This window comes from Macaca mulatta, chromosome 2, assembly GCF_049350105.2.
Source record: "Macaca mulatta isolate MMU2019108-1 chromosome 2, T2T-MMU8v2.0, whole genome shotgun sequence".
NCBI classification, from domain to species: Eukaryota; Metazoa; Chordata; class Mammalia; order Primates; family Cercopithecidae; genus Macaca; species Macaca mulatta.
The window spans coordinates 92,858,999-92,883,108 of record NC_133407.1 but is presented as its reverse complement, the minus strand read 5'-3'; the positions used below and the strand labels follow the sequence as shown (position 1 = coordinate 92,883,108).

The window sequence follows — 24,110 nt, the reverse complement described above, 5'->3', positions numbered from 1 at the left end:
CTACCTCTAGATATTAGAGCTATTTAGGTAACAGTCCTGGGCTGTTCTGTTTTTACACAGCTAGACTTCATGGATCCAAATCCTGGTTACAGGGCTTGAACTCACTACAGGCAAGGCTTAAACTCTGTTTGCCTCAGCTTCCTAAAATATAAAAGAGAATAATAATAGTTCCTATTTCATGGGGTTATTGTGAGGATTAAGTAAATACATTTAAAGAATTTAGGCTGGGTGCAGTAGCTAACGCCTGTAATCCCAGCACTTTGGAAGGCCTAGACATGTGAATCACTTGAGATCAGGAGTTCAAGACCAGCCTGGTCAACATGGTGAAACCTGTCTCTACTAAAAATATACAAAAATTAGCTGGGCGTGGTGGTGCATGCCTGTAATCTCAGCTACTCAGAAGGCTGAGACCAGAGAGAATCACTTGAACCTGGGAGGCGAATGTTGCAGTGAGCTGAGATTGCACCACTGCACTCCACCCTGGGCGACAGGATGAGACTCCATTTAAAAAAAAAAAAAAAAAAAAAGACCTTAGAACACTGCATTTGGGTTGTTTATTTGGTTTTTGAGATGGAGTCTCACTCTGTCCCCCAGTCTGGAGTACAGTGGCGTGACCTTGGCTAACTACAATCTCCACCTCCTGGTTTCAAGCAATTCTCCTGCCTCAGCCCCTGGAGTAGCTGGGATTACAGGCGCCTGCCACCATGCCCGTTTAATTTTTGTATTTTTAGTGGAGATGGGGTTTCACCATGTTGGCCAGGCTGGTCTTGAACTTCTGACCTCAGATGATCCACCCACCCAGGCCTCCCAAAGGCCTGGGATTACAGGTGTGAGCCACTGCGCCCAACTGGTATTTTTAATTGTTTTTATTCTGTAGCATATTCGTTCTCTATGTAATGCATCAATTCCCATCCACATGTTGACAAATCCTAAATTTATATCTCCAGTTGAGGTCTCTCTGCTGAGGTTCAGACTGTATATATCTGACTACTAGTATCTTCACTTGGATGTCTCTCAGATACATCAAATTATGTTCAGAACTGAAAGTTAAATTATTAATCTTCCTTTTTCTAGATGTCTTCCCCACCCGCAAATTGGTCCTTCTCAAAATATTACAAAGTTAGTAAATAATATCTGTATCCCCTCGGTTCAAACAGAAATAGGACAGGTATTTAAACTTTTTAAAAAAACTTTTTAATATGAAAATTTATAATATATATAAAAATAGAGAGAATCCCTAGCTTCAACAATTAGCATGGCGAATCTTTTTTCATTTATGTTTCCACCCACTCCACCACGTCCCAAACTAGATTATTTGGAAGTGAATTCTAAATACCATACTATTTTATGCGTATTTAGTTGTGCATGTGTCTCTGAAACAATCCTCTTAAAATATTTATGAAAATATTATAACTTGTCACAAATTTTTCCTTTTATTTCACTGTCAATTTAAATCAGAATCCACACAAAGTCCATAAATGGCAAATGTTGATATATGTCTTACATTTTTTTAATCATTCTCATTCTTATTCACCTCATCCCAAATATATTTGTTGAAGAAATGTTTGCCCTGTAGTTTTTTTTTTTGACCCTCTAATTTCCTGTAAATTGGTAGTTTGAGCTGAAGGCTTAACTTGGTTTTGTTCAGGTTTGCTTTTTTATAGGAATAGTTTATGGAAAGTGTTGGGTACTTTCATCAGGAAGCACAGAAAGTCAGATTGTCTCTCCTTTTTGTGTTGTGAACAACTGTTGATGGTTATTGTTTAGAATAGATCCATTATATCATTAGTGGTTACAAAATGTTAATATTCTATTTTTAAATCAGTGTTTCATTTATTGGTTGAAATTCTTCTATAAAGATAAACTTCCCCTTACAACTTTTGGTTATCCAGCAGTACCTTTCATATAGGAAAGACAAAATATTCTTCTCCTTTATTCATCAGCTTTCAGTGTGATTAGTTCATTCTGTATCATCTTCCATGAGTGATCAGTGAACTTTTTTTTTTTTTGAGACAGAGTCTTGCTCTGTTGCCCAGATTGAAGTGCAGTGGTGTGATCTTGGCTCACTGCAACCTCCACCTCCCGGGTTCAAGCAATTCTCCCACCTCAACCTCCCAAGTAGCTGGGACTACAGGCGCACACCACCACACCCGGTTAAGTTTTTGTATTTTTAAGGTAGAGACAGGGTTTCACCATGTTGGCCAGGCTGGTCTGGAACTCCTGGTTCAAGTGATCTCCCCTCCTTGGCCTCCCAAAGTGCTGGTATTACAAGCATGAGCCACTGTGCCTGGCTGATCAATGAACTTTTAAAAATGTTTTTAAGTGTTTTAGTCCACTGCATTAGTTATTTTTATTGATGCTCAACTTATGCCATCTTTAAAGAGTAGAGGCTTCTTCAGTTTGGCTCCTGAGTCCTTTTGACAAATTTCAATTGTACTTAATAGCTTAATGTTTTCAATATTATAAGATATATCGAGATTATCATAGACATCTTCTGCTGTAGTAGAGATATCATCCATTTCTCTAAGGTATTTAGTATTGGGAAATGGTATTTAGAGACCATGGTCTGGGTTTTAGGAGTGCTCATTGTTGCTTCATTGGTCATTGTTTCTACACTTGTTCAGTGAACGTAGCTAAGGAATACATACTTTTTTGTTTGTTTGTTTGTTTGTTTCGAGACGGAATCTCACCCTGTCACCCAGGCTGGAGTGCAGTGGCCTGATCTTGGCTCACTGCAAGCTCTGCCTCCTGGGTTCACGCCATTGTCCTGCCTCAGCCTCCTGAGTAGCTGGGACTACAGGTGCCTGCCACCATACCCTGCTAATTTTTTGTATTTTTAGTAGAGATGGGGTTTCACCGCGTTAGCCAGGATGGTCTTGATCTCCTGACCTCGTGATCCATCTGCCTCAGTCTTCCAAACTGCTGGGATTACAGGCTGAGCCACTGCGACCAGCTGGAATACATATATTTTTTTAAGAGAAAATCTGATTTCATAATATTTTAATTTAGTTTAATTATTATTATTTAAATTTGTTTCCTATCAATTTTCATTTTAGGTTAAGGGGGTACATATGCAGGTTTGTTATATGGATAAATTGCATGTCATCAGAGTTTGTGTACAGATTATTTCATCATCCAGGTAAGAAGTATAGTACTTAATAGGTAGTTTTTCAGTTCTCACCGTCCTCCCACCCTCTGCCTTTAAGGAGGCCCTGGTGTCTATTGTTTACTTTTTTGTGTCCATATGTACTCAATGGTTAGCTCCCACTTATAAGTGAGAACATGTGATATTTGGATTTTCTGTTCTGCATTGCTTCATTTAGGATAATGGCGTCATGCTCCATCCACATTGCTGTAAAGGACATGACTTCATTCTTTTTTTATAGCTGTGTAGTATTCCATGGTATATATATACCACATTTCCTCACCAGTTCACTGCTGATGGGCATCTAGGTTGATTTTGTGTCTTTGCTATTGTGAATATTGCTTTGATAAACATACATGTGCATGCCTTTTGATAGAATGATTTACATTCCTTTGGGTGTATATCCAGTAATGGGATTGCTGGGACAAATGGTAATTCTGTTTTATGTTCTTTGAGAAATCTCCAAACTGCTTTCCATGGTGGTTGAACTTGTTCACATTCCCATCAGCAGTATATGTGTTCCCTTTTCTCCACAACTTTGCCAGCATCTGTTGTTTTTGACTTCTTAATAATAGCCATTCTGACTGGTGTGAGATGGTATCTTATTGTGTTTTTTTTTGTTTCTCTAGTGATTATTGACATTGAACATTTTTTTCATATGTTTATTATTGACATTGTATAAGTCTTCTTTTGAGAAATTTCCAGTTATATCCTTTACCCATTTTTTAAGAGTAGTGTTTTTTTTTTTTAAGGTGTGTACTTTTATTGCACTGGTATCAAGTTAGTGTACAGGGAAGCCCAGGCTGCCTCCACCCTCCACCCACTCCCAGGGAGACCAAAAGCCTTCATACATCTCAAGTTGGGAGACAGAAAACAGGGGTCACAATGCCAATCATTCAAAATAAAACAAAATTAAAAAGTACTAAGGCAAAGATTTAAGAATTGTGCATTACATAATATACATGAAAGCAATGCTGTCACCTTCCTGGACTTGGAAGAGGATTGGACCATTCTCCCTAGAGAAATATGGAGGCTTTTTGGAGGGCAAGGGACTTCCTGTAACAATGCATCTCACAATATTTGGAATGACTATTAAAAAAAAGAACAATATACAATCAAAGTCTTCGGCCACATTGTAGAACTTTGAGGGATGCTGGCTCCAGCCGATTGCTGACACTGTCATGGTCTAGTTTTTAAATCCTGAGTCAAACCAAAGACAAAAACAAAAACAAACAAAAAACAAAAACAAACTAATGCGTGCCAGTGTCATCTTGTTTTCTGCACAGGTTTGGTTTTTGTCAAGAAAGAGTGTAACGAAACAAAGGAAACTAAGTGACAGTCTGCCTAGAGGCATCTGCAGTGGACGATGCAGGGGTGGGACTTATGGTACTCCTGCTTGCTGATCCACATCTGCTGGAAGGCTGGCAGCCAGGCCAGGATGGAGCCACGGGACCCATACAGAGTATTTGCACTCAGGAGGACCTATGATCTTTATCTGCATTGTGCTGGAAGCCAGGGTGGTGATCTTCTGCATCCTGTGGGGGATGCCAGGGTACACAGTGGTGCTACTGGACAGTACTGCGTTGGCGTACAGGTCTTTGCAGATGTCCACGTCACACTTCATGGTGGAGTTGAAGGTAGTTTCATGGATGCCACAGGGTTTCATGCCCAGGAAAGAAAGCTGGAAGAGAGCTTTGAGGCAGAGGACCTGCTCGTTGCTGATGGTGCTGACCTGGCCTTCAGGCAGCTTGCAGCTCTTCTCCAGGGAGGAGCTGGAGGCCACAGTGACCATCTCTTGCTGGAAGTCCAGGGTGAGGTAGCACAGCTTCTCCTTGATATCTCATGCTCTCTTGCTCCACGGTGGTGGTACAGCTGTAGACATACTCCCTGGGGCTCTTCATGAGGTAGTCAGTTAGGTCCAGATGCAGGATGGCACTGGGGAGGGCGTGCCCCTTGCAGATGAGCACAGTGTGGGTGACCCTGCCAGAGTCCATCATGATGCCAGTGGTACAGCCAGAGGCTTACAGGGAAAGCACGGCCTGAATGGCCACATACATGGCTGGGGTATAGAAGGTGTCAAACATGATCTGGGTCATCTCATGGTTGGTCTTGGGGTTCGGGGGGGGGGCCCAGTCAGCAGCACAGGGTGCTCCTGAGGAGCCACATGCAGTTCATTGAAGAAGGTATGGTGCCAGATCTTCTCCATTGGTAACCGTGCCATGCTCGGTGGGGTATTTCAGGGTCAGGATGCTTCTCTTGCTCTGGGCCTCATTGCCCACACAGGACTTCTTCTGACCCATGCCCATCATCACACCCTTGCACCATGGGTGCCTCACGATGGAGGGGCATCGCTGCCTGCTAAGCTGGCCTTGCATATGCCAGAGCCATTGTCCATGATGAGCACAGCGATATCATTATCTCTGGTGAGCTGGCAGTGGGTGTGGACCCATGGCAGAGTGGCGAGGGCAAGACTCTGCTTATGGGGCAGATGCTGTCTCAGAGGTTAATGTAATCGTTCTTGGCTTGTAGATTTGTCTAAGTTGCTTATAGATTCTGAATATTAGACCTTTGTCAGAGGCATAGTTTGCAAATATTCTCTCCTATCAGTTGTCTGTTTACTTTGTTGATAGTTTTATTTGCTGTGCAGAAGCTCTTTAGGTCTCATTTGTCAATTTTTGTTTTTGTTGCAATTGCTTTTGGAGTCTTCATCATGAAATCTTTGCTAGGGTCTATGTCCAGAATGGTATTTCCTACATTTCTTCTAGGGTTTTTATAGCTTTAGGTTTTACATTTAAGTCTTTAATCCATCTTCAGTTGATTTTTGTATATGGTGAAAGGAAGGCCAGGTGGCTCAGGCAGGGCATGGTGGCTCATGCCTGTAATCCCAGCACTTTGGGAGGCTGAGGTGGGCAGATCACGAGGTCAGGAGATCAAGACCATCCTGGCTAACACAGTGAAACCCCATCTCTACTAAAAATACAAAAACATAAAAAATTAGCTGGGTGTGGTGGCGGGCACCTGTGTAGTCCCAGCTACTCGGGAGGCTGAGGTGGGAGAGTGGTGTGAACCCGGGAGGAGGAGCTTGCAGTGAACAGATTGCCACCGCACTCTAGCCTAGCCTGGGCGATGGAGTGAGACTCCGTCTCAGAAAAAAAAAAAAAAAAGCAAGTTTCATTCTTCTGCATATGGCTAGCCAGTTGTTCCAGCACCGTTGTCAACTTTGTCACAGATCAGTTGGTTGCAGTGTATGACTTTATTTCTGAGTTCTATAATCTCTTCTGTTGGTCTGTATATCTCTTTTTCTACCTGTGTCATGCTGTTTTGGTTACTGTAGCCTTGTCATATAGTTTGAAGTCAAGTAGTATGATGCCTCCAGCTTTAATCTTTTTGCTTAGGATTGCCTTGGCTATTTAGGCTCTTTTTTGATTCCATATGAATTTTAGAATAGTTTTTTCTAATTCTGTGAAATATGTCGTTGGTAATTTGATAGGAATAGCATTGAATCTGTACATTGCTTTGGGCAATATGGCCATTTTAACAATATTGATTCTTCCTACCCATGAGCTTGGAGTGTGTTTCTATTTGTTTGTATCATCTCCAATTTCTTTCAGCAGTGTTTTATAATTCCCATTGTTGAGATCTGTCACCTTCCTGGTTAGCTGTATTCCTAGGTACTTTACTCTTTTTGTGGTATTGTGAATGGGATTGCTTCCTTGATTTGGCTCTCAACTTGGATGTTGTTGGTCTATAGAAATCATGATATTTTAATTTTAAATTTAAGATTACAATAGTTTTACTTCTTTGATTTTAAATTCATATTCTCTCTACTATTGTAAAAAAAAATTGGTTCCTAAATGTGTAAATATAATTACTTATTTTCTTTATCCTTTATCTATTTTTCTTCATCCTAGTTTGTATTATAATAGTTTCAGAAAATCATAACCAATGTTGTCACTAACAATATGATTGTTGAAAATTATTCAAGATCTTTTTAAAAATACATTTTATTTATTTATTTTGAGCTTCAGGGTATATCCAAATAGACGAATGAAATTATTGTGTTTTCAATTTATTTGAAATACTTCTTCTATGTATAATTGTGCCATCAGCTCATTGCTTAGATTGGTTTCATTTTGCTTAGATTTTTAGGAATTTAAAAAATTTAACTTTAAATTTTAATTACGTAAAATAGTTACAGGACTTAAATGTACCAAACAAGATCTATTGCAAAAAGTCCATCATTTATTCCTATATTCCTTATAGTTTCTTTCCTCTCCCTGTAAGTAGCCATTTAAAAACCTTTTTGCTTTAGCCTTACATTAAAAAAATGTGAAAACATATGTCTTTGTATCCTCCCTCCTTTCATGTTCTTCCTTTGTATCTCTCCTTTCTACCAATAAATGGTAACATGTTACACTCACTTTTCTTCAGCTTACTTTTTTCACTTTCCTAGAGATCACTTTTATATAAAGTATATAAAAATAGCCAGCTCTGCTAAGCTGGCCTTGCACATGCCAGAGCCATTGTCCATGACGAGCGCAGCGATATCATTATCTCTGGTGAGCTGGCAGTGGGTGTGGACTCATGGCAGAACGGTGAGGGCGAGACTCTGCTTATGGGGCAGATGCTGTCTCAGAGGTTAATGTAATCGTTCTTGGCTTGTAGTTTCCTTTTATAGTTACATATTTCTCAATTGAGTGGGTATATCATGGTTTAGTCAACCAGAACCTTTTGGTAGATATTTGCATTATTTCCAGTTGTCTGCTGGTAAATATTTAACTAGATCTCTATAGGGGAAAAAGTCCTGATTTGGAGTTTGCAAATGTCTGTAGTGTCAATACTCCTACCATGGCTGATTTTAAGCTACTAATATAATGTCACTGAATGAGAAGTGATGTACAGTAGCATATCATTATATAGTATTCCCAGCGTTTGGATACAGTACATGTAAATAATCTGAAGAACATAGTTTTGCTTGTTTTTGTTTTTTGTTTTCTAAATTTTGAGACAGGGTCATGCTCTGTTCCCTAGGCTAGATGGTAGTGATATAATCATGGCTTGCTGCAGCCTTGACTTCCCAGCCCAAACAATTCTCCCACCTCAACCCCCCAAGTAGCTGGGACCACAGGTGTGTGCCACCATACCTGGCCAATTTTGTTTGTTTTTTTGTAGAGACAAAGTCTCATTATATTACCTGGGCTGGTCTTGAACTCCTGGACCCAAGTGACCCTCCCATCTAGGCCTCCCCAAATGCTGAGATTACAGGCATGAGCCACTATGCCTGACTTACCTTTGTTTTTAATATAATTTGTTTAATTGTAAGTCTATATAACATAATTTCAACAGTGACTGTGTTTAAAAACTAGCTTGCAAAATTACTGGAAATGTAACAATCAATTTTTGCAAGTGGATACAAGCAAGTTCTAGTATATTCATTGGTTGCTATTACAAATTTTTCTGTGGTGAATAGCATTGTACCTGTGTCAATTTGGATATTTGCTGGTATAATTTTGGAACAGATTTTTAGAAGTGGGGTTATTGAGTCAAAAGATAAATGTTTCTGTTGCTCAGTTGTCTTTGAAAGAGGCTATACCATTTGGTATTTCCACCAGCATTAAATGAGGCTATACCATTTGGTATTTCCACCAGTGTTTGTTTCCCCAAGTCTCATCAACAGAGAATGCTGTCAAGATTTTGGATTTTTTCTTTTTTTCAAAAATAAAGGTGAGAAATGTATCTCGTTGTAGATCTCATTTGCATTTATCTTATTATGGGTGATGTTGACCATCTTTTTGTATCTGTTAGTCATTACTGACAGTTTCTTCCTTCCCTATTCTTCATATCTAACCAATTACCAAGTATGTTTTTCTTTCTCAGTGTTCATTGCAGCTGTATCAGATAAAACTGCAATCTCTTCATCTGGATTAATTTTTGAGGTTCCTATCTTGTCTTCCTGCATACATTTTGCCTTCTCTAATTAATTCTCTACAAATCAGCCAGCGGAATCTTTCCAAGAAAAATGGACTTGTATAACTCACCTTCTCCTGATACTTCAGTGGCTTCCCACTATACTTTAGAAGCCAAATTGCTTAGTCATACCTATAAGGCATTGGAGACAACTTTATCACAAAAGCATACATAGTTATAAAGAAGGCTGGAATTATAGTATGAAAATGAAAGAAAAGATTTTTTTCTCATATTAGCACAAATTAAATATGTAATTAATTAGATAGTGATTAAGTAAGGTTGGAGTTTATTTGAGAAGCTCTCTTAGAGCAGGTGATGAAAATAACCAGGGAAAGAAAGTAGAAGAAGACTATGTACAGGCTGGGTGTGGTGGCTCACACCTATAATCCCAGCACTTTGGGAGGCCAAGGTGGGAGGATTGCTTGAGGCCAGGAGTTCGAGACTACTTAGTCCTGGCCAACATACCAAGACCCCATCTCTATTGAAAAAAAGAAAAATAAGAAGAATGTATGCAAAGGCCATTGGGCCAAAATTAGCAAGAATTTCCTGGTAGTTGGAGGCAAATGGCAGAGGTAAGTAGAGAAGTAACAGCTAAGTAGAGTCTCTGAGAAGTTGAGAAAGACCTAAGCTATTTCCAGTTTTTGAGGCTTCTGACATATTAAAATAGAAATAAATTCCAAAGCAGGTCTGCAAAATTTATGGTATATTTAAAATACATCTATGTGATATTTGAAACACTAGAAAGTATAATGCAATATAATGGTAGCATTCACAAGATGATTACAGGATTTACGAAAAGATTTTAATTCATAATACACAGCAGGGGATGTTGAATTTTGTGTCTCCTGGATCTCTCCCACCCCTGTATTAGGGTTCTCCAGGGAAATGGAACCAATGGGGGTTGGGAGAGAGACAGAGGGAAATTTATTTATTTACTTATTTAGAGATGGAGTTTCACTCTTGTTGCCCAGGCAATGGTGCAATCTCAGCTCACTGCAACCTCTGCCTCCTGGTTTAAGTGATTTTCCTGCCTCAGTCTCCCAAGTAGTCTCCCAAGTAGCTGGGATTACGTGCCTGGCTAATTTTTTGTATTTAGTAGAGACTGGGTTTCACCATGTTAGGCTGGTCTCAAATTCCTGCCTTCAGGTGATCCACCCACCTCGGCCTCCCGAAGTGCTGGGATTACAGGTGTGTGCCACCGCACCAGGCCTGAGAGAAATTTATTATTAGGAATTGGCTCATGCAGTTATGGAGGCTGGCAAGTACAAATGTGCAGTGTGGGGCCAGCAGACTGGAGACCCAGGAGAGCTGATGATGCAGATCAAGTATGAAGACAGTTTGCTGATGAATTCCCTTTTGCTAGGGAAGGCTAGTCTTACTGTTCTGTTCAGACCTTCAACTAATTTGATGACGCCAACCCTCATAATGGAGGGCAATATGATTTACACAAAATTTACTGATTTAGATGTTAATCTCATCCAAAACACCCTTCAAGATATACACAACATTAGCCTTCATATACCCAGAGAGAGATGTTGAAGTCCTAAGCCTCAATATCTCAAAATGTGAAGCAACGTTGCTGACACTTCAATTTTAGACTTCCAACCTCCCAAACTGTAAAACGATAAATTTGTATGGCTTAAGCCACGCAGTTTGTGGTACTTTGTGACAGCAGTGCCAGGAAACAAATACAGACTGTATGTATGACTTCAGTTGGAGATAACATCAAATATGTAAATTTGAAGCCCTTCATTATAAAGTTGACAATTGGATTAAATGTCTTTAGGTCAATTCTAATTCACGATAAGTTCATTTTCTAAAACCTGTCAGGAACAGTTTAATGATAACCATTTCACCACAGTATCAGGGGAAAGACTAAGTTTTGGGAAATAGTTTAATAATTCACCAAACTGGCCTATGTTCACCACTTCAGTCCAACCATCAGTAGACTCTCGGAGCTGCACATGGTTAAGGTTCATATCTTACAAAGCAAGTGTGGTCATTTATGGGAGTGGCTGGTATAAGGTAGCTTTGCTCTACACTAGTCAACAGGCCCCCAACCAGTACCAGAGTGATTGTTGGGTTCAAGAGACCCATCAAATAGTTGAAACAAAGTTTTGGCAAGAAAGATTCTACTTTATTTAGCAAATTAAATTTCCCCTTAGAATGAAAAGAAGCCATTCTCCTAACAGTATGGTCCTAGTACTTTCTTCAGACCTAGATTCCTATGGTTGGTTTAAGTTGTAAAATTCTGTGTCTTTTCTTCTGTTTCTTGGCTGAAGGAATTGTGGCATAACAGATGTGCTTACCAGAGAGCCTGACACCAAGTTGATGCTCACTGGATTTGTTGAGAGAATAATCCACAAGTCTTGGGGTCAGACTAGTCTCCAATTCTAGCTCTGCCACTTTCTAGCTGATTGACCCAGAGTCAGCCATGGAATCTCTCTGACCTCAAATTTCTTCTTCATTAAAACCATAGGGAAAAACTCTCAACTTTCTCTCCTGTTGTTTTTCACAATATATTTGAAGAAATTTATCTTACTTTCAGAACTAGATAAAAATTAACGTGATTTTTAAAAAAAGATAATAATTATTGCTTTGTTTGCTTCACAGAATTGGTATGAAGATTGAAATGATAGTACATATAATAGCACTTGCCAAAACATAAAGTAATATATAGATGTAATAGATTATTATCTTGCTAATAGCATCACCATTCTCAAATTTCTGATTCAATATTGTCAATGCATATGCTCTTTTGAAAGCTTTAGATAAGAAAATTAACACGAATTGTAGTTTGTACAAGTGTATGCATGTGTATATTTTTGTAGGTTTAAGATGATTAATTTGTTTATTTAAAAATATAACATACACAGTATAAACACATAAAACTCCTTTCTAGCATAGTATTGCAGGTCCACAAACTGGTACACTGTATCTGTAATTTCTACATCCAAAAATATCTTAACAAAACTTTTTTTGTAAATAATTTGTAGAAAAATTGGACTTGAACTGATTATTTATAGTCTATTTCAATTAACATGACTATTCATACATTTTATTGTAGAAGTATATGAATCTTCCCTCTCATATAAAGCTTAAGAAAGCCAGACCAACAAAGATGGGGCAATTAAAGAATAGTACAAGTGACATGTTTAAGCTGCATATATTCAAGAGCTGAAGAGTATGGTACAAATAATAAGTCCTGTGTATTGTCAAAAAGGGAATAAAATAATTGTAGACTCTAGATCTACCTTCCAGAAAAGCAAAAACAATTTTATTGAATGATTCCTGGTATATTTGTTTAACATAATCCCTTTAAACAGAAAAGGTAGAGTTTCATTTCAGAAACCCTAATTTGTATTTCAAAAAAAAAAAAAACCCAAAACCCTAAGTTCTATTTCAAAACCCTAATTTTTCTTGAACAAAGAAAAGTAGCCCGGATTCTTCAGAACTTTACTTTCATCAGAGTTGAACCATAGAATAACAAAGGCTGTGTGTCCTGGATGCTTACAACCCCTTATCACTCCATGAATTGGCCCCAAGAAGTGTAGGATCATTGTAAATCTTAAGAAATAGATAATTCGATTTCCAGGAGTTGGATTGAACTTAGAATAAGACTCATATAGGGTTCTTGACCTCAATATTTGCTCAGCTATCTTTCATGGCCCTGGCTTGTTCCATCTCATTTTTACAAGGCAGAGCCCTTCCAGCCCTCGGTTTCTACCCTGTCTGGTCAGTTTCACAGCAAGGTCAGAGTGCCCTGCATTAATTCCGGAAGCACAGTCCTTGCTGCCAGTCTCCTCCATAATGTTTTGCTATTTTCTCTCTCTCTCTCTCTCTCTCTCTCTAACTCGCTCGCTCGCTCGCTGTCGCTCTCTCTCTTTAAGCTGTATTTAAGCCTTAGACTACAGATATAAGCTCTTGGGTACTTATTTTAAAATCTAAAATACCTTGAATTTTCAATTCATCTGTCCTCCTTCACAAGGTCTTTTTACAATGTGCAATTTATAAAATGAAATAATATTTTTTTCAATAAAATTTATACAACTACCAGAAGATATGATCAAAAGCATTTCCACTGAACAAATGATTATTGTAGGATAGTGGTTAGAAGAAGGAAATTTAGAATGCAAGAAGCTGGATTCAAATTTCAGCTCTACCACACTTACTAGCTTTGTGACTTTGGGCTAGTAACTCAATCTCTTTGCCTCAACTTTCCCATCTGTAAAATGGAGGTAATAATACAGCAATAGACTATTCTGAGAAATAAATATAAAACACTTAGCCAAATTGTTGACATTTCAGAAACTCAAGAAATATTAACTTTTTGCCATTATCAGCAGTGAATAACCCTCCATCATTCCAAAGATTTTAGCTTGCAAAATGCTCCTAAAGGGTGTAACCCCATTTCACTATTGTCTGCTTCAGTGGCTGCCACACACCTCATGTTCTGATCCTAACACGGTCACCTACCTATGGAATCATGACATTCAAAGTCTGCAAGAACTGTGGGGAAATCTCACGCTTCATTTATTCAAATGCCACTGGCAAGTGTGACTGTGACCCAGAGTGTTAGCATCACTCTTTAGCTTATTTTACTTTATTTTTTCAGCTCTCAATTTTAACATTTCTGTTAACTACATTCATGCTGTGTCATTTCACTTGAAACTTTCTTTTTCCACCCCCTAATTAGAGACCAGAGACAGTGCTGGTAAGTTTGGACAGTTTGGACAGAACTGGCAGGAGGCCTACCTAACTACAACCCTTTAAAAACCCTATTTCTATATCTTATTAGTGGACAATGACAGAAGTAAGGCTTGTAAGCATCCAAACACTTGTGAGACAGCATGTCAGCTTTCAAATAGCATGCATTTAGACACACACTCAACTGTATGCACTGGTTCTCACATTCATTCCATTTTTGAGAATATAATACATCATCTAAAGTGAAAACTAACTTTTGAATTTCTCTTATTTACTACCTTCTGTGTGTGAGGCATTTAAAATATTTTTTATTAAGGTATTATTTATGAACAGTAATATTCACTCTGTAAGTTTTAACAAATGTATATAAACGCATCACAACTAAATCATGGAACAGTCCTATCACTCCAGAAAAATTTCCCTGGGCCCTTAAATCAACTCCTTCCCCCACTTGCAGCCCCTGGCAAACACTAGTCTGCTTTTTTCCTCTATAGTGTAGTAATTTTTCACATACGTTATCTCAGTTAATATTACTGATGATCTTCTGAGATAACAATATTACTCTATGTTATATGGCTATTTTATCATTAAAATAATATTTCTCATTTTCAATTATAAAAGTAACTGTTATTATAGAAAGTTTGTTTGGAAATTTTGATTATTTGTAACACAACTGCATACTGCTCTAAAGAATAAAAAAGGCTATTATACAGCTAAAGATATGGCCCTAGTTCCTTTTTATTAAAACTCATTCAATCTTAAAGGAGCACTTATTCAGAATCAATTTACTCTTAAATACCAAAATGGTAGCCCTAAATCCAAATATGTATCTGTGATGATAGTAAGTATAAATTACCTAAACATACCAGTTAAAAAACAGAGATTGTCAGAATGAGGAAAACAATGATATGCTGCCTATGAGAAACCCACTCTAAATATAACAATATGATAGGTTAAAAATGAAAGAATGGAAAATTATATACAATGCAGACACTATGCAACAGAAAACTGAGTAGCTACATTAGTATAAGACAAAGTAGACTTCAGAGAGAGGAAAATTACTAGGGATAAAGAAGGATACTACATAATTATAAAATGATTAATTTACTAAGTAGATTTAGGAAAGATTTATTAAGTAGATAACAATCCTAAATATATATGTGACTTATAACAGAGCTCTAGCAAATACTGATAAAACTGGACAAATAAAAATTATAGTTCGAAACTTCAGCTCAATTTTTCTTGTTCTGTCAACTCAGTAATTGACAAGGCAAGTAGAGAGAAAATTAGCAAAGATGGACTAAAAAACACCATTAACCAACTGAATTTAATTGACATTCACAGACTCTACCCAACAATAGCAGAATACACATTTTCTTCAGGTTGACCAAGAGCATTAACCAAGGTAGACAATATTAAGTATCATAAAACAAAACTCAGCAAATTAAAAAAATGAAAATCATACAAAGTATGTTTTCTGAATATAATAGAATTAAGCTAAACAAACTCAGAAATTCTAAATTTTAGCTGGTAAATGGTACAGTTTAGTAGATAAGAACTTGGGCCCTTGATTCAAATAGAAATGGATTTGATTGTATTACTCACATATTTTGGAAACGTTGACAGTTTAACTCTGGGTTGCTTTATTTTCTAAGTTATAAAATGAGCTTAGTAATTCTACACAGTTTTATAAAGACTAAAGTGATAATACATTTACATTAAGTGCTTAGGACAGTTTCATCACCTGAAGGTATTTAGTATGCATTAGCTCTTATGAGGAGGAAGGAGCCTTTGCTTGAGGCTCTCTCTTTTTTTTTTTTTTTTTGAGGTGGAATTTGGCTCTTGTTGCCCAGACTGGAGTGCAATGGTGCAATCTAGGCTCACCGCAACTTCCACCTCCCGGGTTCAAGCAATTCTCTTGCCTCAGCCTACCGAGTAGCTGGGATTACAGGCATGCACCACCATGCCCAGCTAATTTTGTATTTTTAGTAGAGACGGGGTTTCTCCATGTTGAGGCTGGTCTCGAACTCCTGACCTCAGGTGATCCACCCACCTTGGCCTCCCAAAGTGCTAGGATTACAGGTGTCAGCCACTGGGCCTGGCCGAGGCTCTTTATTTTAAAATAATGAAAAGTTTGAAAAATGCCTTTCCATTGATCCAACATAACTTATTTTACTTGAGTATCTTCACTTATCATTGTAAAAACACATACATACTGGGGACTGATTCACGTTCCAGAGACCAAATTTTGACTAACTGATAGACTGTATTTTTTTCAATTTATTCACATAGCCACCCCCTTGACAAGCCCCCTTGACTGATTAATATTTTTATAAAGAGTTAGGGTCTTGCTCTGTCATCCAGGTTGGAATGCAGTGGTGCGACCATAGCTCACTGTAGCCTCAAACTCCTGGGCTCAAGGGATTCTCCCACCTCAGCCTCCCAGGTGCTGGGATTATAGGCATTTGCCAACTTGCCTGGCTCCAATTCTGTTAATAAAAATGGAAACCAGGATTGAGAGAGATGATTCACTCGTTTAATAAGTTACTATTCAGTACCTAATTTGTAGCAGGCTCTATGTTAGATAATGGGGAAATAGCAGAACTTAGGATCCAAAGGGGAAGCAAATATAGTAAATTGTAATTAATTGAGCAATTACAATAAAAGGTACTGAATGCTGTGACTGTTGAAGTATAGTTTAATAGACAAAGAATACTTTCAGTTCAGCTTCCTTTTGCAGTTGCTAATCCATTATCCACCCTGGGAAGCATGAAGGGTAGAGAATAAGAGTACACCAAAACAGTTGGCTGAACTGGTGGATGACAGGCAGGTTGGGGAAGGGAAATACCCCTCAGATGTGTCCTAGTGTGTTCATAATGGTGTCATAAACCCAAAGAAGATTAGAATACATAGTTATAGGCTCACTACCCAGGTCATCTTTGAAGTTTAGAGATGCCAGAAGATTTTAAGATTCCAAAATTAGAATCTTCTTGCTTTCTCCAAGTGAATATGCTTACCAGTATTGCCAATGTGATTTTATGAGTATTTATCAAAAGCTGACCTAAGGGAAGGACTATGCTTGTGAAAAGTAGAAAAAAAATTTTTATAAAGAAGAGGTTTTCAATAACTAAAGATTCTAATGTCATATTACATTGCGGTTTTTCAATAATGTAAAGGAAACAGGTGTCTTAAGCCATTAAAAAAAAAAAAAAGAAAAAAAAAAAGAGCTAGAACTCAACAGGTGAAATGAGGTGAAATCAGATCTCTTGATCAGCATGTTTAAAAGTGGTTTCTCCAGATTAGGGAGGGCATGAGGAGCTAGACTGAGAAAAGAATTCCAATGACTGAAATAACAGACTTTTTGACTATACTAGGGAAAACAGTGACTTTAGTTTTGGATCTTTGGGCAAATAGCTACAGAAAAACCAGGGAGTTAAAATTAGCATGAGCATTTTCATTGGCTATTATGTTGGGCTTAGGACTGTTATAGGGACAATTAAATGCACTAAGAAGCTCGAATCAATTTCACAAAAGGTTTCAAGTAGCAACATGAAATTCTTTCTTTATGGTAGATTGCAAAAGCTGTAAGAGCAGTGGCCAAACCCCTTAATAGAAACAATGCAACTTTCCTGGGTTGGCAGTGTCTCCCTGGATTGAGTGTGACAGAATAGTAAAGAATGACTTTGTCATCTATAAAGCTATTGGACATTCTTAAAAATTAGAAGATCCCCAAAAGGAGAACTTAAGACCTAATATCTGATCTTAGTTAAAATTGCACTGACCACTAGTATGAAGTTTATAAAGCATGCACAAGTATATTTGCTCAATCCTTATAAGAACTGCTAAGATAGGTTTTTGTTCCTTTTTTTATAGATAATCACCCTGAAGCCCAGAGAGGTTAAGTGACTCACCAAAGCTCAAATTACTGATCAGTGGCAGATTGGAAACTTCTTCCTTTTTGGATTCTTCACCTTTATTGGAATAGGATAATTTGGATATGTGAGTAATCTCTATGAAAATAGTGTTCAAAGATGCAAAAACAATTTTCAGAGATGCCACTCCTATATAAATACCAAGTTATTTTATGTTGAGTGTAGCTCATACCTTAAGATCTTGTTTCTTGGCTTGGCAAATGTAAACAAATGACTAAATTATAAATTCTTGTCAATAGCACTGTAAGATCTCATTTTTGTTTATTTGATTAAGTAATATGATCTTATTGTAGAAAAATTTGAAAATAGAGATAAACCAAAGGAAAGGTTATCCAATCTCCAAATTTTTGGCCAGAAAAATTACTGAATTAGTGTATCTCTTTCCAGTGCTTCATATAAATATATATATATACACATATATAAACTAAACATATGTACAATAAAATACATGTCTATAAAGACAGTTACACATTTAAAAATATGTATACATTTTAAATTTATATACACATATTTGTATATATTCAGTTATAAAGTAAAATAGAGACCATTTTATATATTCTGTTTATATATTGAATATTAAAAACTTGTTATGGACATCTTTATACTAAATAAATATGCTTCTATACCATCTTTTTGTGATATTGTTGGACAATTTCAATTTAGATTGTTATAAAAATACTGTGATGTGGTAAAAGGAATTTGAGGAGATACGGAAAAAAAGAAAAAAATTAGAAAAGAAAAATACTGCGATGAACATACTTGTAGTTATAACCTTGCCTAAATTCTCAGTTATCTCCTTAAGACAAATTTCTAGGAGTAATTTGATGCACATTGACAAATTGTCCTCGAGGAAGTTATACTTCCATCAGCAGTAGATAAAAGCTCTTGTTTTCATACATATTAACATGGAATATTTTCAGTTGATTCGTTGTCATTTATTAAAGTCCCTGTGTGCTTGTAGTTCTGTTCTAAATGGTTGGCGGGTCCTGAGATATATATGGGCAATGGTATGACAAGCAGACCAGTTGGGCTGTAAAGTTTAAATGAGATAATCCATGTACACCATATGTCAGAGTGTCTCTATATGCAGTAAATATTAAGGATATGGTAGCTATTTATTATTGTTGTATTTTAGCTGGGAAACTTCCTCTTCATCTCCATGAAGAAAAGTCTTTTTTTTTCAACATCCAAATAGAATATAATCACCTTTTTGATGCCTTTCTTAATTTCTCAAAGGGATGATTTAGATCCTTTTACTCTGCACTTAGCACACTCTATATATACTTCTGTTGTATGTCATATCACATTGTAACATAATTATTCTTTTATCTCTTTGACTCTCTTAGTACATTGTGAATGCCTGTGAATAAGGACCATGTCTTATCTCTGCCCACAGCACTAAGTACAGGTCCTGACAATTGATAGAAATGCAATAAATGTTTGTTACATGAGTGAACGGATGAAAAAGCAAAAGAATAAAGATTTTGCTCTTCAGATGGGTGACCTGAAACTTCCTCATGACTCCTTATCATAGGATGTAAAGTATGGAGAAAGTGGAGAAGGACTATGGTCCCAGTTCCCTTGGAAGTTGGCAATAGAATTAAGAAACTACAAGGCAGCTGTGCTGAAAACTATGGTTGAGGGTATCATTGGAGGTATCATCACAATACTTCTGATGTGCAGGTAAAAGCTCCTTCTTTTCTGCCTATGTAGTCAGAGTATGTCATTGAAGAGGAGAAGCTTGTCCAGTTCTCTGTGAAGGAGGGAAAGCTAACAAGCAGATTTTGATGAGGCTATCTACCCAGACTACATTCTCGTTTCCTAATTCACATGGGTAGACCATTTCATTACTGTTATTCCCTCGCTCCCTGGCCATAACTGACAGAATTAGGGTGGACACCTAATCCAGGAGGAACCAATCCATTCATTGTACTGAATCAACTAGATTCTGTCTCTTAGAAATTAAGACCCAGAGCCTGGCCAGACTCCATGTACTAAATGTTGGGAGATACCCTTAGATTAATTGCAAATTTTTCATTTTCACTTGTTATTTGAGCATGTTTGTTACTTCTAATTCAAGGAATTTTAACCAAGGCAGTAGGATCATTGATTTTACATGTATAGTAGTACTTTGAAAAATATTCTCTCTCATAGTAGTGCCAGGGTTCTGTCTCAAAATACATGTCAGAAGATGTCCTGCTGGTAGGGTGCCTTAAAGGCACTTCAGCCAAGGGGTTAAGATGGGCCTCAAAAATATTCTGTCTTGACTGATTTGGATGGGTCTTGGGGTATACCCTGGCCCATGCTGACCCTGGTGTAACCATGAGAATCTCAGGATTTCTGGACTAGCCTTGCATCTTAGCATATTAGTAGAGAGAAGGATTGAGATCCTTTGGATTGGAAGCAACCTGCTGATATAAGGACAAAAGTGGCACAACTTGCTAGGGGTAAAAATTTAAAAATATACATGTAGGGTGACTTATTCAGAGTTTTGGAATGAAAGGGGCATTATTCACAGTTATATCAGAACAACAGTTACAAAGTGAAATTGTCTTTGGCAGATAGGGCTATATTGTTACCATATCTCTGGGTGATTTGTAGCAATTTACATTTATTTAATTAATAAGGATCATAAGAACTGGTACTTATTTGGGAGTACTCATTTATTTTTCTTATTTTAAAATCAAATTTTTATTCATTGTGCACAAAAATTATAAAATGTACCTACATAGGAGGAAGGTAATAAAAAAATCCTATCATCCAGCTTTCAAGGATGATGACTTAATACTTTGGCATACCTCTTTCCAGATTTTTCTATTTATTCATATAATACATTTAAATAAAAAAATTAGACCATATTATTTGTATTATTGTATGTATTATTATATTATGTATTATCTCCAGTTTTACTAATTGTGCTTTAAAAGGCCACTCATTCTCCTGCAATATTTTTTCTTGTGAAATAAATGTGAGGAAGTCGGAGTGGTTTGCACACAGGATCGTGCTCTCAAAGATCTCTCAGGTTAGAAATGCGCTGTGAACTGTATACATAAGCCTATTAAAACATTTTAATTAGTCACCAAATCAAATGTCAGGTTTTTTTCCCCTCTTCTTTCCAAATAGACAAAGGGAAACATTTGGAAGCAGGGCCTGTGCACCCCCTTGTGTCACCAGGGTGGAATGCGCTGCTGGCATTCACATTCCTTCCCTGCGTAAGAACAGACAGGCCTTCCAAATGCTAGAGAGGAAATGAGCTTTGCAAAGGGACACTGTGATGGAAATCAAAATACAAAAAAAGACAATGTAATTTGTCTTTATATCTGAAGGGATTTTCTGTACTCTCAAGTGACCTTGACTTTTAAGTACATTATTAAATTTTTTTTTCTTTTGTAGCCTACCTTTGGTAAAATGCCATTTTGTATAAATAAAACAGTAACATTCTCATTGTAGAAAATATTGAAAAGTGTATAAAAATTATTATAACAAAAGACCTAAAAATTGTTAACATTTTGATTTATTTTCTTCTAGTATTTTTTCTGCATATACACACATATACATATATCCATATATAAACCGTATAGTGGATAGTATGCTCTTATAAGGGCTTGCCTCTTGCTTTCTTTAAGTTGACGTTAAATTATCATAGGAAGGTCAGATTCCGTATCTATCTTGTTCCAGGCTGAATCTCCAGTGCCTAGCAGAATACATGGCATGTCGTAAACCTTTGATAAATGTTCATTTGATTACTGAATCTTACTGTATTTTGTAATTCACTTAACCATTTCCCTGTTGTACCTCATTTTCAGGTTGTTCATTATTATAAATCATACAGTGATGAACTTCTTTGTGCATAAAGCTTTTTCCACCTTCCTGATTTTTCCCTCAGGTTAAATTTCTTGAATGCAATGCTTAGATAAAGAAAATTTAAAAATTAATGTTCCAATCACATGATGCCAAGCTGCTTTCCAATTCACATAAACATAAGCAGGGCCTATGAGTAAATGACAGAGCTAGAAATCCAACTAAGATCTCCACTCCAGAGCCTGCTTCCTTGACACTATTCTATGCTGCCTCTCCATCTATCTGGTTAAATAATTGATTGGGCAATGATAATCTGAAGGCTCTGGTTAATAAATTCTTATTTATCAGGCCAATAATTCTAGCACAAGGCGGGAAGTTTTAGTTTGGCAGGGCTTTAATTTAGTGAAGCCATTCTGACTCCTGATAACACTGCCACCATTAGTCCAAATAGCACCTTTGTGTAATTTGGAAAAAGATAACCCTTCTCCAAGATATTTTGATGCCCTCTGCAGGAAAATTGTCTTAATAAATACATAAATCTATGAGTATAGAGGCATGAATTGCACCTTCTAGAGCCATAAGGCACAAAACCTGGACAATTCTATTTTCTAAGCTCTCGTGAATTCTGTTTAGACTGGAGTTTTGTGAGGCTATGATGTCAAGAAAAATAAACTATATTTTCAAAAGGAAGTCCCTTTTTGAAAATTATAACTTGCATCCTTCTTTTAATCTCTTGGTTCCTTTCCAGGTCTCTTTGTTTTTAAAATGTTTCCAGTGTTTCTGCAATCTCATCTACAAATTCTCTTGGATCATAAATCCTCACAGTTTAAAGTGTGATGGTGGAAAATGTTGTTTTACAATAAAATTATTTCTTTTTAAATGCTTATAAGCTATAATTTTAATATATTTAAATCCAGTTTCATGTGTATATTTGTATTTGAAATAACTTTAAAAGCATGGTTGTTAGAGAAATGTTAAAGTTTTATTTCTGTAATATATTCACCCAGATAATTTCTGTTATCCCTTCAATTATTTAGCCCTTATAAGATGTTTCCATCAATTTAAAAAGTATATTTGATATTAAAACATGACATCTTAGCCTTCAAGTGTAAATCTGTTAATATAAGCAGTGACTGTTTAAGGAAATATTGTTATAAAAAATTTCTGTAAATATCTTATTATCAGTGTCCTGACAAGATGAACAATTATGAAGACATCTGTACATTGATTTTTAATAATTGAAATACTGTTAAAGTATTTCTATAATGAAAGAAAAATTTTTAGTGGTATATTTTGTTTCTAATAACATTCTGAGATTTTTTTTTACATAGTAGACGAGGAATACATCTCAGTGAGAACAGATTTTTCTCTTCTATTTTGTTCTGCTGCTGCCATCTAGAGTGAAAGTGAAGCAAAGGAAGCAGGCTTCCACCAAGTAGTGCAGATTCTAGATTTAATCAGAAATAGGGAAGAGCTTAAATGATTTTTCTTAATTTTTAATTGATAAATAACAATTGTATATGTTTTGGGGTACAATGTGATGTATTAATGCATGTATACATTGTGGAGAAAGCAAATTAGACCAATTAGCGTATCCATCACCTCACATACTTACCACTTTTTTGTGGTGAGAACATTTAAAATCCACTTTTTTAGAAATTTTTGAAATATACAATACGTTATTACTAACTGAAGTCACCCTACTGTGCAAAACATCACCAGAACTTATTCCTCCTGTCTAACTGGAACTTTATACGCTCACACCAACGTTTCCCCTTTCTCTCTCCACCCTTTTCACCCCACTCAACTTCCGGTAACTATCATTCTACTCTGTGATTTTTTTAGATACCAAATATGAGTGAGACTACATGATATTTGTCTTTCTGTGCCTAGCTTGTTCACTTAACACAACGTCCTCTAGAATGACTCATGTTGGTGCGAACTTTTCTGCTTTTTATGGCTTAGTATTTCATTGTGTGTGTGTGTATATATGTATACATATATATACACATACATATATATATATATAACTTTAAATTCATTCGGCCAGGTGCTGTGGCTCACACCTGTAATCCCAGAACTTTGGGAGGCTGAGGTGGGTGGATCACAAGGTCAGGAGTTCGAGACTAGCCTGGCCAACGTGGTGAAACCCATTCTCTACTAAAGATACACAAAAATAACCAGGCGTGGTGGTGCGCACCTGTAATCCCAGCTACTCGGGAGGCTGAGGCAGGAGAATCACTTCAACCCGGGAGGCAGAAGTTGCAGTGAGCTGAGATCATGCCATTGCACTCCAGCCTGGGCAACAGGGCAAGACTCTGTCTCAAAACAAAAAAAATTATTCATCTGTTGCTGGACACTCAGATTGGTTCCATATCTTGGCTATTGTGAATAGTGTGGCAATAAACTTGGGGGTACAGGTATTTCATTTACATATTAATTTCACTTCCTTTAGATATATACCCAGTAGTAGTAATGCTGAATCATATAGTAATTCTATTTTTAGTTTTTGGAGGAACCTCCATACTGTTTCCAAAATGGCTCCATGAATTAACATT

The 24,110-nt window shown here is 36.9% G+C and overlaps 1 pseudogene; it reads right to left on the bottom strand.

The window, feature by feature from the left end:
* Positions 1–3,933: 3,933 nt before the first annotated feature.
* LOC100429234 (actin, cytoplasmic 1 pseudogene) overlaps positions 3,934–24,110 on the bottom strand; it is a 28,099-nt pseudogene continuing 7,922 nt past the window's right edge.